Source organism: Chinchilla lanigera, unplaced genomic scaffold (genome assembly GCF_000276665.1).
Source record: "Chinchilla lanigera isolate Chin_1 unplaced genomic scaffold, ChiLan1.0 scaffold00034, whole genome shotgun sequence".
In the NCBI taxonomy this organism is placed as follows: Eukaryota; Metazoa; Chordata; class Mammalia; order Rodentia; family Chinchillidae; genus Chinchilla; species Chinchilla lanigera.
The window spans coordinates 12,934,452-12,949,709 of NW_004955435.1; the positions used below are offsets into that span (position 1 = coordinate 12,934,452).

The 15,258-nt window shown below is 45.4% G+C and overlaps 1 protein-coding gene across 1 annotated transcript in view; it reads left to right on the top strand.

Annotated features, from left to right (window-relative positions):
* The window catches only part of Gpr61 (G protein-coupled receptor 61), a 32,047-nt gene that overhangs the window by 4,743 nt on the left and 12,046 nt on the right, over nucleotides 1-15,258 (top strand). The window contains exon 2 of the mRNA XM_005388870.2: nucleotides 13,449-14,708. The gene's annotated coding sequence lies outside the window, so the exon portion shown is untranslated. The remainder of the gene's footprint in view (nucleotides 1-13,448; nucleotides 14,709-15,258) is intronic.

The window sequence follows — 15,258 nt, forward strand, 5'->3', positions numbered from 1 at the left end:
GCCTTGCAAGTGGAAGGTCGTGAGTTCAGTTCCCTGTACCACAAAAAAAAAAAAAAAAAAAAAGAATCAGAGCAGAGGATGCTGGGGAACACATCTGCTTAAGAAGCTGCTTGTGGTTCCTTTTAAAAGACTCCTTGAGGTTTCTTATCCTTCATTTAGGATGATATAGTGTAATATGCTGGGCACAATTTGGTATTCCTTTCTGATTCCATTTCATGTTGTTAATGCATCCTTTAGAAATTTTCATATGTTCTTTTACCTGTTACATATTTGCTTACCCCATTAGACTGTAAACCTCTTGAGAGTAGGGTTTGCCATAGATCTGGCATTTAAATGTTTGAATTAATACCTCAATTAATAATAGTATCATATTAGCATATTCACTATGTTAGGCTTCTTAGTGTCTGGTGAGAAGGTAAGGGGGCAGCATAAACTTAGACTGGACAAGTCATGGCTGTATAGTGGTATGGGAGACTCTGAGTACTTTGTTCTACTAAATCCCATTCCATTATTTGGAAAATGGGAATAGTACATTTAACCTGAGCTTACATCACCAGATTATTCAGAGGATCAAATGAGCTTACAGTTATAGAAGTTTTTTTATCATTTATGATTTTTTTCATTCTAGTTTTCTTGAAAATTAGGCGGGAATTCTGGTCTCAGTGCCAACATATGTACAGATTATCTTGCAGAATTATCTACCTTATTCTCACAACCTAGAGGATTGCCTGTTTGGAGATTCACTCGTATTTTCAAGTTCATATTCTCTTTCTCTTTCTCTCTGTCTCTCTCTGTCTCTGTCTCTCTCTCTTCTAACCAGCTTTTAAAAGTTTAAGATATAGTATTTACAAATTTAAATAGAAATTATTCTTGACATTTTAAAAATATTTTAAGTGATTATTCCTTCAATGTGTGGAGAACCCCAAACATGTTACTAATATCAGCAAGTTTTGTAATTCCTGGAATATCTCCAAAAAGAAGACTCTAAATGAGGCTATTTTGGAATAGGGAACAAAAAAGATGAATAAATTGCTTAAAGCACTAAAATTTTAGCCCTCACCATTGGGTTAAACTCTCTCTATATCTAGCATTTCATCTATATTCCTTTTTTTTTTTTTTTTTTTTTTTGGTCTCTTAAGATCAATCTGGAGTATTCCTATTGCCATTTCCCTGCACACCCCTCCCTGCTACCACCCATTTCACTGACCTGTCTAACGTTTTCACTTCCCTCTTAGCATGCTTTCTCATGGATTTATTCCCAGTGACAATTGGTATCAGTCCCCGTTTTTTGCCACTCCTTACCTTTTCCACCTTAATCCTACACACTTCTTGGAAGCTGCAGTTGTTCCGAAGAGACCACAAGAATGTGCACCTTAGCTAGGTGTAGAAAAGGAATTGTTGGTGTGGGTTGAGGAGTGCCGTAGATGCCCTTCAGTGTCCTGAACTCCTCAGGTTTGTCAAACAAATCTTATAGTACTTTGTTTAGGCAAGTAATTCTTCTCGTCCTCCACATTATAGGCTAAGTATCTACACTAAGTCATGCAGGGAGTGGCAGGCAGGGCTATCCTGTCTTCCTAGTGATAATCATTCCAGGAGATGGCTAAATTGTGAATGTTTTCTTGACTTTTGATACTCATGTATAGACATCTCAAAATAGTCCTGGACCAAGTCATCAGATACAGGACTCTCTGAAATATTGTTGGCAAATTCATGGTTCAGAATGTTATTTTAACCCTTAGTAGTAGGGCTCTAATACCACAGTTAGCCTGCACCTAACCAGATATCCCAGAGATGGAGGACTTCAGTTCCAAAGCATCACTGCAAAGAAGATCTCCTGGAGCTCCTGCCAGTGGTCCTAGAAAAAGATTTTGGTATTCTTCTTAATTAAGGAGTTTTGTTGTAAATCTGAAAATATTTTTTTCTTATATATGCAACCCTCTGTTTTTCAACTAAAGGTTTTTTTAACTAAAAGGATATCCTAGCTACTGTTGAGACTTCTCAGCTAATTTTCATATCATTTGAATCCTTGATTAGTTTCTGTTGTATTTGGAAAGTTAATATTCCAGTTTAAGAAGTCAGTGCTTTTGATTTTGGAAGCAATTGTTGAACTGTTACGCTTATAGTTAAGGATTTTTCTTTGGGATATGTGACCATTTCATTAACCCTCTGAGTTAGTAGGTGTTTTTCCTTTAATAGCACTTTCTGAGCCTACTCATTTGTGTTTGAAGTACTTCAACCACGTATACTGTTCCTTACTTTTTCTCAGACTAGTTATAATATTGGCTGGTCTGGCTCTTACCTATAAGGAGAGAACTTTAGAACTCCCAATGCTAGAAGAGAACCTTAAAGGTCAAGTTCACAAGCTGGTTCCTGGTAGAGCCAGAAAAAGAATGTAGCTTTGTGATTCAGAGTGCAGCCTCCAAAGCCAGGCTTGGGGGTTTTGGGTCCTGGCCGTGCCACTCACTATGTTACTTGAGCTAGTTACTTGACCTGTAATATGATAATAAGGGGATATTACAGGGGGATAATACGAATTACCTACTTAAGGGGGTTGTTGTGAGGATTTAACAAGCTCATATATCCTCATAGTCTCTAACAGGCAGGAAGTACTATGTATATGTGAGGAGGTAGGTGGGAGCTGTCTCTTGCCTCTTTGGTCAGGGCTCTTTTCAACTCATTAGAACATTGCCAGGGGGCAGAGCCAAGCAACCAGAGGGGGCGTGGAGTGTGTGCAGGTGGATTGTGGTCTGTGGCTTGTGTTCTTCAAGGCCCGTGTTCCATGATTCTAGGCCCAGGTTATGGCCAGAGCAGCGTTCTAGGTGCTGATAAATGGGAAGCTAGGGGCCACAGTAGGGGCCTTGTGAGAGAGTAGAATCCAAGGTCAGTAATAAAGCAATCAGTTCCTGACAGCCCCTGTGAAAGCACATACCAGGCCAACAAGAAGGAGAGCCTCTGGTTCCCCTTAATAGAGAATACTCCTATTCCCTTAAAACCCCAGGCAAAGAAGCTTCTGCTGTAGTCAGTTTGTGTCAGATCGTAGCTAGAGTATTGAGTTCAATTCTGGGCAGCTCATTCCCAGTCTGGAGCACAGCTGGAAGGAGTTGATGGAGCACTATACAGTGCAGAATCCTATCACATGCCTTTGCTCACAAACATCTGTTGAGCCTGTGGGGCAGAGCATTGTATTACACGCCTTAAGATGAGGCTGGGTGAAGTGTGATGCAAATATACTTGGAAATAGTTTCTTCTCTCTTGGATGTAGAACGTAAGATATATGGATTCAATTCAATGTAGCAAAATCTACCAATCGATTGCTATGTTCAAGTTTCAACTACTATGTTGGAATTCAGTAGAAAGAGCATTAGATGCACCTTAAGACAGTTAGACTCACTGAGTACAGTAGCACACAATTGTAATCTCAGTACTTTGGGAGGCTGCAGCTGAAGGACTGCAATTTAAGTCCTGCCTGGAAAATCTAGCAAGGTCCAGTCTCAAAATAAGAAGTGGGGTGGAGATATAGCTCAGTGGTAGAGCACCCAAGGTCTGAGTCCATGTGACACCCCCCCACACACACACACACGGCAACTGGCTTCTAGTCTTACTTCAGTCATCAACTAGCTGTGCACCTATGTATAAGTTACCCTAGGCTTCAGTTTTCTCACATATAAAATAGAAGTTATAACACTTGCCTATTAACAGTACAAATTCCAGAGCCCCTAGCCCACTAAATCAGAGTCTTCATGGGAGGCACCTGGAAAGTACTTTGATCATCAGGGAAGTTGAGAAACACTAGTCTTTATGTGCCCTCAAGTTACCTACATCAGACTCTCCGAGGAATTTAGAGGATTATAAGGCTTGCCCCACATTTGTTTAGAAGGCCAGAGAGGAGGGCCTGGGGCGCAATATTTAAGGTGATCCTAGGTGATCCTTTGGACCCTTAAATTTGAGACCCTCTATTAGAGGATTTTGTGAGGATTAAATGAGAATGGAAGAGGAAACTGACAGCTCATATTTGAGGCTGAGCCATACAAATCTTCTTTAGGAAGAAGTCATCATAAGCACTTCTGAAAGTTGAAATGCTATGTCTTAGTGAGAATCTTCAGAGCTGCAAAGAAAGAGCCTCAGAAAGAGAAATCTGAGGGTGTAGGACCCCACAGCGTAGCTGCAGTGTTATCTTATTACCTAGTCACTGTGGGCCCAGTGGTTCCATGACCTGGAGAATTAAAATAGTGTTTTGAAATTGTAAAAAGAGGCTTGCAACCCAAAAGTTGACTACCTTTCCACCAGGATGTTTACTTCTTCCAAAGGAGGTTTTGATTAAGTCAAATTGCTATCATCCAGTATAGAGCACTTTGTAGAGGCAGAATGCTTAAATAATTTTCCTTTGACCTCTGTGTACCCCACTCATCCATGGTTAATTTTAGTATGTGAATTAATCCCCATCTAATCACCTGTGGTTGGAATAGCAGGGTTAATTTTGCTCAGTTACTTAATATCTTAGGGTTCTACTTCAGAAAAGGAAGGACAAAAATAAGGAGGGAAAATCTAAAAGAATGGGAGATTTTGAGATCTGTGATGGTTAAGGTGAGTTGGCAACTTGATTGGCTTGGGAATTGCCCAGGGAATTAATAAAACACATTTCTGGATGGGTCATGGAGGCATGACCTTGGGATCTACATCTAGTCTCTCACCCCTTCTTTTCTAGCAGCGTTTCCCTTCTCTGCTTCCTGGGCGCCAGGAACTAAGCATCTTTGCTCTGCTATACCGTCCTGCCAAAATGTTTATGCCTTGGAGCCAATGGACTATGGACTGAACTCCCTGAAACCATGAACCAAATTGAACCTCTCCTCCTTTTAAATTGTGGGTGTCAGATATTGTGTCCCAGTGATGGGAAAGCTGACCAATAGTAAAGGTGTAATGTAGATTTTCATAAGAAAGAGTAGAGAAACACTTCCATTCATGCATGGCAAGAACTCTTGTGAGTGTACAGGAGTAGAAATGTGAAAGACAAAGATAGATACATAAGAGCCTATATCTGTTCACAAGTATCACAATTTAGTAAAGGAAATTAGACACAGATGGCTACAATGCATGATGATAGTGAAAGCCTGGGTATAAAGGACTTCAGAGCCCAGAGAACAGAAGAAACTTGTAGAGAGGCCTTGCCTAGGGCTAGATGTTGACTAGATGATCCCTAAGTCCTCTTCCAACTCTGGTATCCTGAACAACAGTGGGCCAGGAGGAGGCTTGAGCAGGGGAAGGTGCTTCAGTAAAGCTACTCCAAGCTGATGCACACTATTTATTAAAACAACAATAGCATTGTGCTAGCTGTACAAGCACAGCTAGCTTCAGGACCCATCCACCTTTCCACCAAATGGCAGTCTCTCAGACTGTCCTAACTGGCAGTTCTGGAACTGCTACTGATCTTAAGGTCGTAGAGTTTACACAGTTATTGAATCAGAGGCTTCAGCCCTTCCCAGAGATTGGTATTTGAATGGAGCATCTTCAGTTGATGACTGTGGCTGGAAAGCCAGGTAGTGCCAATGAGAATATGCTGGAAAGAATTAGAAAGGGGGCAGGAGTGATGCAGTAGAACACGGAGTGACTGTTTCCAAACCTAGAGCCATCTCTCTGTGATTGTTCCAACACCTTTGAGGTTTGAAAGCAATGCCTTCCCTGCAGGTTTTCCTCATTTTCCGTGCCTGCTTCCACAGACAGTACATCCGCCCTTTCTCCCTCCCACCAAGGTCACCACTCAGCAGGCTTTGATAAATGTCATCTTTTTTTTTGAAAGTCGCCTTGGAAAAAGGCAATTTGACTGCAGTGAGGCAGAACAGGGAGCTGAACGCCCGCCGCCCTTTATCGACCAAAGCCCAGCCCCAAGAACAAAATGAAGAGGACTATAGCACTGCCTTGGGGCCCATCCTTCCGAGCTGCCTCTCTCGTGGGATCCAAGGGCTGTGCAGAAGCTTCACGGAGCCTGGCTCTTGAGGTCTGGGTCTCCTCCCTCCTCTTCCCAGCCCTGTGTCTTCTGTTGCTACTTGTTTCCCGGCTAGTCACTAAAGGTCCCTGAGAACCCCCACAGCTCTGGGGATGGGGGCCCTCTCCACTGTGCAAGCAGTGGGCTGCTGATTAGCGCGGGAATAAATAACAGCAAGCTAATTATCTCCCTGATTGCGGCTTGCCTCGCTAACAAGGCTAGGCTGGAGTGGTGATGTGGCTGTTGATACTATTCCAAGCATGTTTCTGGGTTCAGGGAAATTTCCATGCCTTTCCTGTCTAGAGACACTTCCCCTTCCCAAATACTCTAGAGTTCTAAGTGGAAATGTTCCCTCTCCTGCTTCACCTTGGAATTGAGAGACTCACCCCAGACACACTGTTTATGTCAGTCCCTAGTGGGTAATGGGGGCTGGCTTCTCAGAGAAGCAGGCAAAGCTTTCAGGGAGGGTAGAGGTTGGCCAAGGGCATGGAGAGATGGGTCCGTAGGGACCACACATGCCAGCACTTAGTATCCTAATTACATTTGATACTCCCACTCCTTGAACCGAGCGGTTTCCATCAGGCCAGCAAGCAAGAGTAGAAAAGTGTGCAGAGGATTGGTCCAGACTCTCATTCAACCTCTGTAACTTTAGACATGCTTCTTAATCACTCTGGTCTCCCATTTTCTCTTATGAAACGAGGCATGATGACTGTGTAGCTTTGCTTGGTTATAGAAACACGATGGTATGACTCTAACTCTGAAATCTGACTGTGGTGTTTCCTTGTAATCCTAGGCTAGGAAAGCTGCCAGTGCATCTTGTGGCCATCTCTCTAGAATGAATTTCTTTTTTCTTGTATGATTGCCCTGCTTCTGCCTTCCTCCCATTTTAGTGACTTTTTTACATTCTTGGTCTTGAAAATTTGTCTTGCCTGGAGGGAGAAGAATGAGGAACATCCTCTTTAGGAAGATTTGAGTTTCTAGCAGCCTAGGCTGTGATAACTTGCAGACGCAGTAGTGAGCGCTTTGCAGAAAGATGTGGAGATGCAGACGTTCTTACTAGAGTAGTAACTGCTGCTGGCTGATTGAGTGCAGAGGAAGAAATCAATTTGCCTACCGTGCATTTTGGCCCAGCCCAGACTGTGGGGCCTGCCACCACCTTTACATCAATTGCGAAGCCCACTGGTAGGAAACTGAAGGGGTGGGTAAGCTTCCACCTGAGGAGATCAGGTGTTAGCCCAACTAGATGTTTCCACCTGATGAAGACAAAGCCAAGAAAAAGAAAAAAAGCAAACATGGGTCACAGACTCCTTAGGAAAATGAAAGAAAAGGTAAGGCGAGTGTTATACTCATAAGGCTAAGGGGAAAATTCCTGCTTTTGGAATAGTGAGAGATTCTGGGATAGGGTCAGAATTTCCTAAGGTACCAAGTCCATGCTACTTCCTCTGATGAGAAGAACCTTCAGGTAGGGATCAGAAGGTTACATTTGACATTGTACTTTATTGCTTCTAAAGGGGAAATTTAGACAACTCTCTTACTTTTGTCATTGACTAGGGTGAGCTAACTGATGTAACCAATAACCCCTGAATCTCAATGGCTTAATGTCCCCAGAAGTCAACATCTCACATAATGGTAGTGTTTTGTTTGTGGCCTTGTACATAGCAATTCAAGGATCCATTAGGTGGCTCTGCTCACTGCTACAGGCTTTGTAATTCTCCACTGGATCCTCAGGATTCAGTCAGCAGATGAGCAGACAGAGATTCAGTCAGACAGAGATCATGCGGGGTGTTGTGGAAGGTTTTATGGGCCAGGTCTGAAAGTGGCATTTAACATTTCTGCAATATTCTATTGCCCCAAACTCAGTCCTATAACACGTGACTGTAGGAGAGGCTGGGAAATATAATCTAGCTGTGTGCACAGGAGGAAAAAGGAAATGATTTAGTAAACAGTCTCTGACACACATTATTTGAAATTTGTTTCTGAATTTACCCGTATGGCAAAGGAACTCTATTTTATCATGATACAAAATAGAAGAACAGATTATGAGAGAGTTTTAAAAATGTAGAATGAACATACATACACACACACAATTATAATGCGTTTCTCAGATTAACCTAGAAGTAACCTCATAAAAATTGGCTCTATTACTCTTTTAGAAACAGTAAAGTGCTCTGTTGTTGCACCAAATATATTTGAGTTGCATGACAAGTGTCTGAATAATGATGGAATTGGTTTCAGTGTGAACTTTTCAATAAATCCAATCCTTTAAAAAATTATATAATGTACACTTCCTCTCTCCCCTTACCTTTGATTTGGATGGAGGGTTCAGCCAGCATAGCTGGTGTGGTCAGTGTGGCTGAGAACAGGATTTACCTGCTCCTACCAGCATGTTTGATGAGCCTGAGGCAAAGAAAGTGATCTCTGTGAGTAGGGGATTGATTGCAAGAAAAAGACTGGGCAAACGGGTAGTATACCGAGGACAATGGAAGCCATACTTCTCTTGGGTAGTGATAGTAATTACACATGTGGAAAGGGAATAAATCCTGTGACATTAGGTGAGAATTGGAGAATTAATGGGACCTCATGTTTTTAATATAAAAAATGTAGATGTGTGTACATATATCTTTCTAGCATAAATGAAAATGTTCTCTCTGAAAGATATAATGCCTGTGAGCACACCAAGCACCAAGGTCTTGGCTTCTAAATACCATTTTCCACTTAATAGAAATTAGAGCCTGGAACATCTTGCTTTGCTAGAAAGTAAGGACGTGCTCAAGGAATGATGGAAATCTGTCAAAAGGATAGAGAACCCAGCATGTGTTCACAGTCCAAATCCAGGACAATTTAGGCATCAAAATAAATAATGTGAGTATTTAGGCTGTAACCCTTTGAGTAAAATAGAAATAGATGAATTTTTATGTGGATAGGGAAGATTTTATCTTCCATTAGAATACCAATTGATGGAAATATAGAAAAAGGATGAAATTAGAAAATTGTCATTTGATTACCGTCATAGTAATAAATGATTTAGGCAAGAACTATCGGTGGATGTTAAAACTAGAGTGTGAAAGTTTGATAAGTAAATGGTAAAAGTTAATATCCCATGTAGCAGCACAAACCAGCACTGTGTTGTTGACATCAGATGGTCTTGCTGACATGAACTGAGAATGTGGCATCACTGCTATAGTATTCTTGACAAAAGTATATAACCTGAATTCACTTATTAAGGTAACACCAGGCAAATCCACATTGAGGGACAGTCTACAAAGTAACTTGACTATATTCTTCCAAATTATCAAGGGCTGGAGATGTAGCTCATTGGAAGAGTGCTTGCCTGGCAAGGACCTGAGTTTAATTTTCACTGCACACACACACACACACACACACACACACACACACACACACTAAGATTATGAAAGACTGTTCCAGATGGACTCAAAAGACACACATACACACACACTAAGATTATGAAAGGAACTGTTCCAGATGGACTCAAAAGACAAGAAAACTAAATGTATCATATGATCCTGGATTGATCTGTATATCCATAAAAAATGTTATTAGAAGAGTCAATGGAATTTGAATGGGTATTTATATTTGATAGTTGTTTTCTATTAAGTCTAATTTCCTAGTCATCATGTTGTGCTGTGGTTATGTAAGAGACTATCTTTTTGTTTAGTAAATACACACTGAAGTGTTAAGGGGCATAATGGCAACATGTCTGAAACATACGCTCCCATGGGTCAGAACTTCCATGAATAAATATATACAAAGTAGGACGGACAGGAGACTCACATGAGGGAAAGTGTGACAAAACTGAAACATGGAACAAACTGAGGAATTGAGTGGAAGGTGCACAGGAGTTCTTTGCAACTTTTTGTAAATCTGGAACTATTTCAAAATTTAAAAATTAAAAATCATGTGTAGCAAACAAACAAACAGTCCTGTGCCTTTGCACTCTGGTAAGAAAGACTGTTGGTAAGAGCTGAGAGTTAACCAGAGGTGAGAAGCAGTAAAGTATCATACAGAACGATCAGGATTTGGGGTAAGTGGCCTAGACTGAGTACAGTATTTGTCACCTACCAGTTGGATGACCTGAAAGAATTACTTTACCCCTCTAAGCCTCAGTTCTCATCTCATAAAAGTGCCATGTGGCTTAAATAATAATAATATATGTGCCAGTGTTTTGTAAGTCATAAAACATGGCAGCAAATATAAATCATAGTAGTATCCTTTTTTTTCTCCCAGAAAACCACAACTGATGAATGTAAAACTGTCTCTTCACTTCTTATGACTCTCATTTCTTCATCCAGCTACCATCTCAGTGTGGTTATTCTTAGAGGTGAGCTCATGAACCGAGAACGGAAGAGACATAGCACCTAGAAAGGCACCATTGAGGGCAAGGCCACCAGGGCTTGCTGTGGGGCACGTGTCTGTGTCCATGTATGTATGATGTGTGTGCACACACATGAGTTTTGGAGGCCTCAGTGTCCAGCACCTTCTGTGAGCAGAGACCCTGTGGGGCCCGGTTCATGCTGGGGTTGTTTTTTTTTTGGTACCGGGAATTGAACTCATGACCTCAGGCTTGCCAGGCAAGCGCTTATGCCACTGAGCTATATCCCCGGCCCCATGCTGTTACACAGTCAGAAACATCTGCTTGTGTGACCTGGGTAGTCCCTTCTGGAAGGAAAGCCCCCTGAGCTTCTATCACTCCTGACAAAAATAATTGTGTAAACAGTGTTGAGATGTGAACCATTCTCTGGCAACTTAGGAATCAGGGTCCTAAGACCTCATACCTGAAAGGGAGCTGGTAACAATGCAGGGTAATGAAAATCATCATTACGGTTTGAAACACTCTGAAGGCTTTCACCCACATTCCCTCATGTGAGCCTTAGTGCCACAGAAACCTGGGAGGCAGATAACTCTCTCAGCATTTTTCACAGATCAGGACTTGCCCTGATCAGATCTAGGACCTGCCAAAATCCACAAAAGGCACCCATGGGACATACATAAGGATGTTAACAACTCCCTTCTGCAACGCAGATCTTTTGATCTCCCTCACCTCCCTTCCCAGGGGCCCCTTCCTACCTCAGGACTTCTGTTTCCTGTGCCTTTGACTTCTCAGAGCACTCCTATCACAATGCCACCTACCCCAGATCTCTGGCCCTGAAGCATCCCATGCTGGTCTTTCTCCAGGTTAGGAAGGTGAGGTACTCTGCCAACGACCTCAGAAAGTTGGCCCCTGGAGCTCCCTTTTGTGTGCTCCCTTATACCCAGACCTGTTGCTTTGTTACCTCCTAGCCTACATGGGCATTCCCTTTCTTCTCAAAGCCAGCAGAAGGAGCTTTGCTGTTTCTAATTCATTCCATCCTTGTGCATCAAGCTGCAGGGAGTTCCAGCAACACCAAGTAATCATCAGCTCCTTCTGCCTGGAGCCCTTCTTGGACCTAGACAGACAGATGGCTTGAAGTCAGACACAGCAGAGCCCAGCAGCCTCTGATCTACCCTTTGATTAGCAGCTGCTCCTGACCTGACAAAGTCTCACCTGAGAATGAAGTACTTTTGGTCGCAGTGGCATGACCAATATGCTTTTGGCTGACCCTGGTCCCTCTATTGTTCTGAGTAGCCCAGAGAAAGAGCTTGGTGTGGGAGCTTGGGACAGATATAGAGCTGAGGCCTTGTGCTAAAATGGACCACATTCGACCATCTGGAAGTTGGGAAGCCTGATCACCAGTGGGCCTCTGGGTGTGCCTGAGCCTTCTCACTGAGATACAGCCCCCTCATCTGCAACACAAGGAATGCATTTTAAAGGCCTTTCTGCCCGTTGTGTACATCTAGTAAAAGCCATGTGCTGGCTCTTCAGGACTGGAGCTGGGCCCCGAAGGAACTCAAGTCTGGAATTCTGGCTGCTGATTCCAATGCTCCACTCACTTCTGATTCTGGAAATGGGGATCACTGTGTGGATCTGGGGAGCAAAGAGCGCTGTGCCCAGCCTGGCCTCTGTTCAGACTGCGACTGTTTCCTGTGGTGGAGCTGAAGCAGGACGGAGAGGAGCCCAGCCACCCACCCTTCTCCGTCGGTGGCCTGAGGACATGTGTTTGAGAGACCTCAGGGCCACATTAAAACACACTAGGAGCACAGGGGAGAGGAATACGGAGCACTGAAATGAGCACCTCATAGCAGAGTCAACCAGGCATCTTAAGGCTTATTACAGCTCCCCCTCCACAAAATGAGGAGTGTGGCTGGGGATACTTTGTGGGTTCCTTCCCGCTCTGACAATTTCTAACCCCATAAGCAAAAAGCTAGCTCATTAAACAATGCTGGCCTCCTCCGGATAGTGGGACTCCCGGGGTTAGGCGGTGTGGGCACCTGCTTCCAGCACTGCCCAGATGACTGGCTGCTTGCCCAGGCCAGGAGGGGAAGCCGAGGGAGAGTGAGTGAGAACTGTTGTCTTTTCCCTCCCTCCTTCTAGTGCCTCTATTCCCCAAGGGCCAGCGGATCCCCTGCCACCTCCCCACCTGAAAGGAAACCAAATCCAGCTGAGCCCAGGGGCACAGAGAGGTGGCCCTGGGCCAATAGAAACAGCTGCCTTAGGTGTCATCTTGTTCAAGGGGTGGAGAGGAGTTGGACGTTTAGGTCCCCTCTGACATGGGTAGGTAATCAGACTCTTTGCCACCTTTCCCAATCCCCTGAGACAGAAGGCTCCAAGGGTTCCCCTGGGCCAAGTCAGTATCTGTACAGAAGCCAGGAATCCATTTCTCCAGGCCCAGGATGGCAGGAGCTGAGGTGAACTCCAAGGAGCTCCGCCAGTGCTGCAGCCCCGGGAGAAGCACGGCCCAGAGTGCTAGAGGAGGCAGCCACCAACCCTCTTCCCCCACAGACAGACAGGGTATTGATCCTGCTCACCCACTCCCTCCCCCTCTCCACTTCATGGCGCAGCTAATGGCCTGGAAAAGACTGGCCAGCTGTTCCCCAGCTGTGACATAATGAGCTCAGGGACGATCAATGCCGTTCCGGTCTCTAATTAGGCTGGGGAGAGCTAGCTGGGGAGAGCGTGTGGCCTGTTTCCTGAGGGCGCCACTTCTACTCCAGTCCCCAGCTGCTGTATGCTGGCAGCCACCTGGGCCCATGCATCTGCGCCCTGGAGGAGTGATCAGGGCTTGCGAGCGGACCTTGGGAGGGTTTCTGGCCCAGAGCTCCTTCCCCAGCAGCAGAATTCAAGACTTCAGCATCATGTTGAGGGAGAACCTGACCTGAACTTGAATCCCCCCACCCCCAGCTTTCTGCCTCACACTTCTCCGATCCTGTCCATTACTCTACACAGTGGCCTTCTACCCTGACCCTCTAGCTCCCTACCCTAGAGACCCTCCCCACAGTAAGTCCTGGATGCCCAAGTCTGGGCAGCAAGGAGGACCGGAGGCAAATTTGGCTTCTAACCCAGCCTCCCTTGCTATTTATATCCTCTGTCCAGGGAGGACTGGATCAGCTCAGTGCACTCACTGCAGAGGAGGAAGTGAGGCAGAGAAAGAGGTGGCAAGTGAAAGGTGTACAATGAGGCACAGACGAGCAGCAGAGGAGCAGTGGCCCGTGGCCAGGACACTCAGAGACTTGGAGAACTCCGAGAACAGGCTGCAGAGAGCAAGGATAAGCCGAATGTGAGAGGCAGAAACAGCAAGAAAATGGGGCATCGAGGAAGACGGAGGTGATAAGGTAAAAGAACCAGGACACACCTTATGCTTAGAGGGTCAGGCCCCAGGTGCCAGATCAGGTGTTCCACCGGGGAAGCTAAGGTGATGAGCAGAAAGTGTCCAGGGGCCTGGTGTGAAATTACAGGCGCTGGGAGACAATGGCTGGGGTCAGAGAGGCACAGGGAACAGAGCCCAGTGAGTGCAAGCAGAGGCCAATCTGCAGAGTTGGGAGCAGGCCGGGAAGTCCAGAGAGGGGAAAGCCAGGCAGAGACCCTCCCCTAGAATTGAAGCTGTGGGCTCTACCATGAGGGACAGGGGGATATTCGGGAAGGAGCTGGAAGCACGAGTTGGAACAGTGTAGGGAGTAGAGAAGGACCTTTTGCGTGAGTCTGGAGTAAGCAGGCCTGCAAGACACTGTGTCCAGGCATTCTGTTGCCTCTATTTCAAAGTAGCTCAGTATAGCCACATGGCTTTTTGGGTTGCCTGGCTTAGGAGGGAAATCCCCGTGCAGACTCTTGCCTCCTGCCATTCAGAGTCAGATGAAGCCCCTTAGAGGGTTCTTTCTGGGACCCAGCCAACCCCATTCATTGCTTCCTTGGCCCCTTCCTGGTCCTAGGGCTGCATGTTAGCCTGATTGTGACATGAGAGCAAGACTTAGCTCACAGAGCTCACTGCCATTTCTTGCAAGGTTGCACCTACCTGCCCAGGCCCTGAGCCTGAAGCTATCAGGGCCCTGGAGAGAAAAGCCACACAAAGACAGCAGGTGCTGACTCAGACTGTCAGGATGCAGGGTGGAAAAGACTTTAGAGAAGGTCTGGAATCGTCGTCTGACCACATTGAAACTGGGGCCCAGTGAAGGTAGGAGAGGAGCCCCCAGTGCTGCATCTGAACATAGGTGGGCTGCATGCTGCTGCTCACTCGGCGCTGTTCCTGGGACCCCAGCCTGCCAGATCTACCTCACAACCTCCTAGGAGTAGGAGGTATTTACTCTTGGGAGTCATCCTACCGGGTTCTTCCAGCTGAGACTGCGACAGTGTGAAAAGGTCAGGACCCACCGTTTCCAAGTCCCAGGAAGGAGAAAGCAGGCGGAGAGGTTTTGCAGGGAGAAACCTGTCCCTAGAGATTGTAGCTGATTCTTCACAGCTTTGTGGGTGGCACTGCCCCTGTGTGGTTCATGTCAGTCATTGCAGCTTGAGGCCCCTGAAAGAGAGCAGCTGTGTTCTCTTTCCCACCCAGCTCCTCACTATCCAGGGACCCTTCCCTCAGTGGGAGGCTGGCTTAGATCCTCCCAGATTATCCCTGCACATTAGGCCACTGGAGAGACAGCTCCCACATGCCATTCTCCACAAGGATCCCCAGGAAGATGAGCGAAGACTAGCATCACCCCGCTCTGAGAGGTCACTTACAACCATCGCTCCATCCCTAAGGAGCCTGGGAAAGTTCTGGGCCTGGGAGTGTGACTCTCCCTTGGGCAGAGGGGCATGCGAACTGAATAGGGGGTGGTCCTGGTTTTAGGTGGGCCAGGAGTATAGCAAAAGTGAAGGAGAATGCCTGAGAAAGCAACCACAAGGCCAAGATCACAGCCCAGCTGTG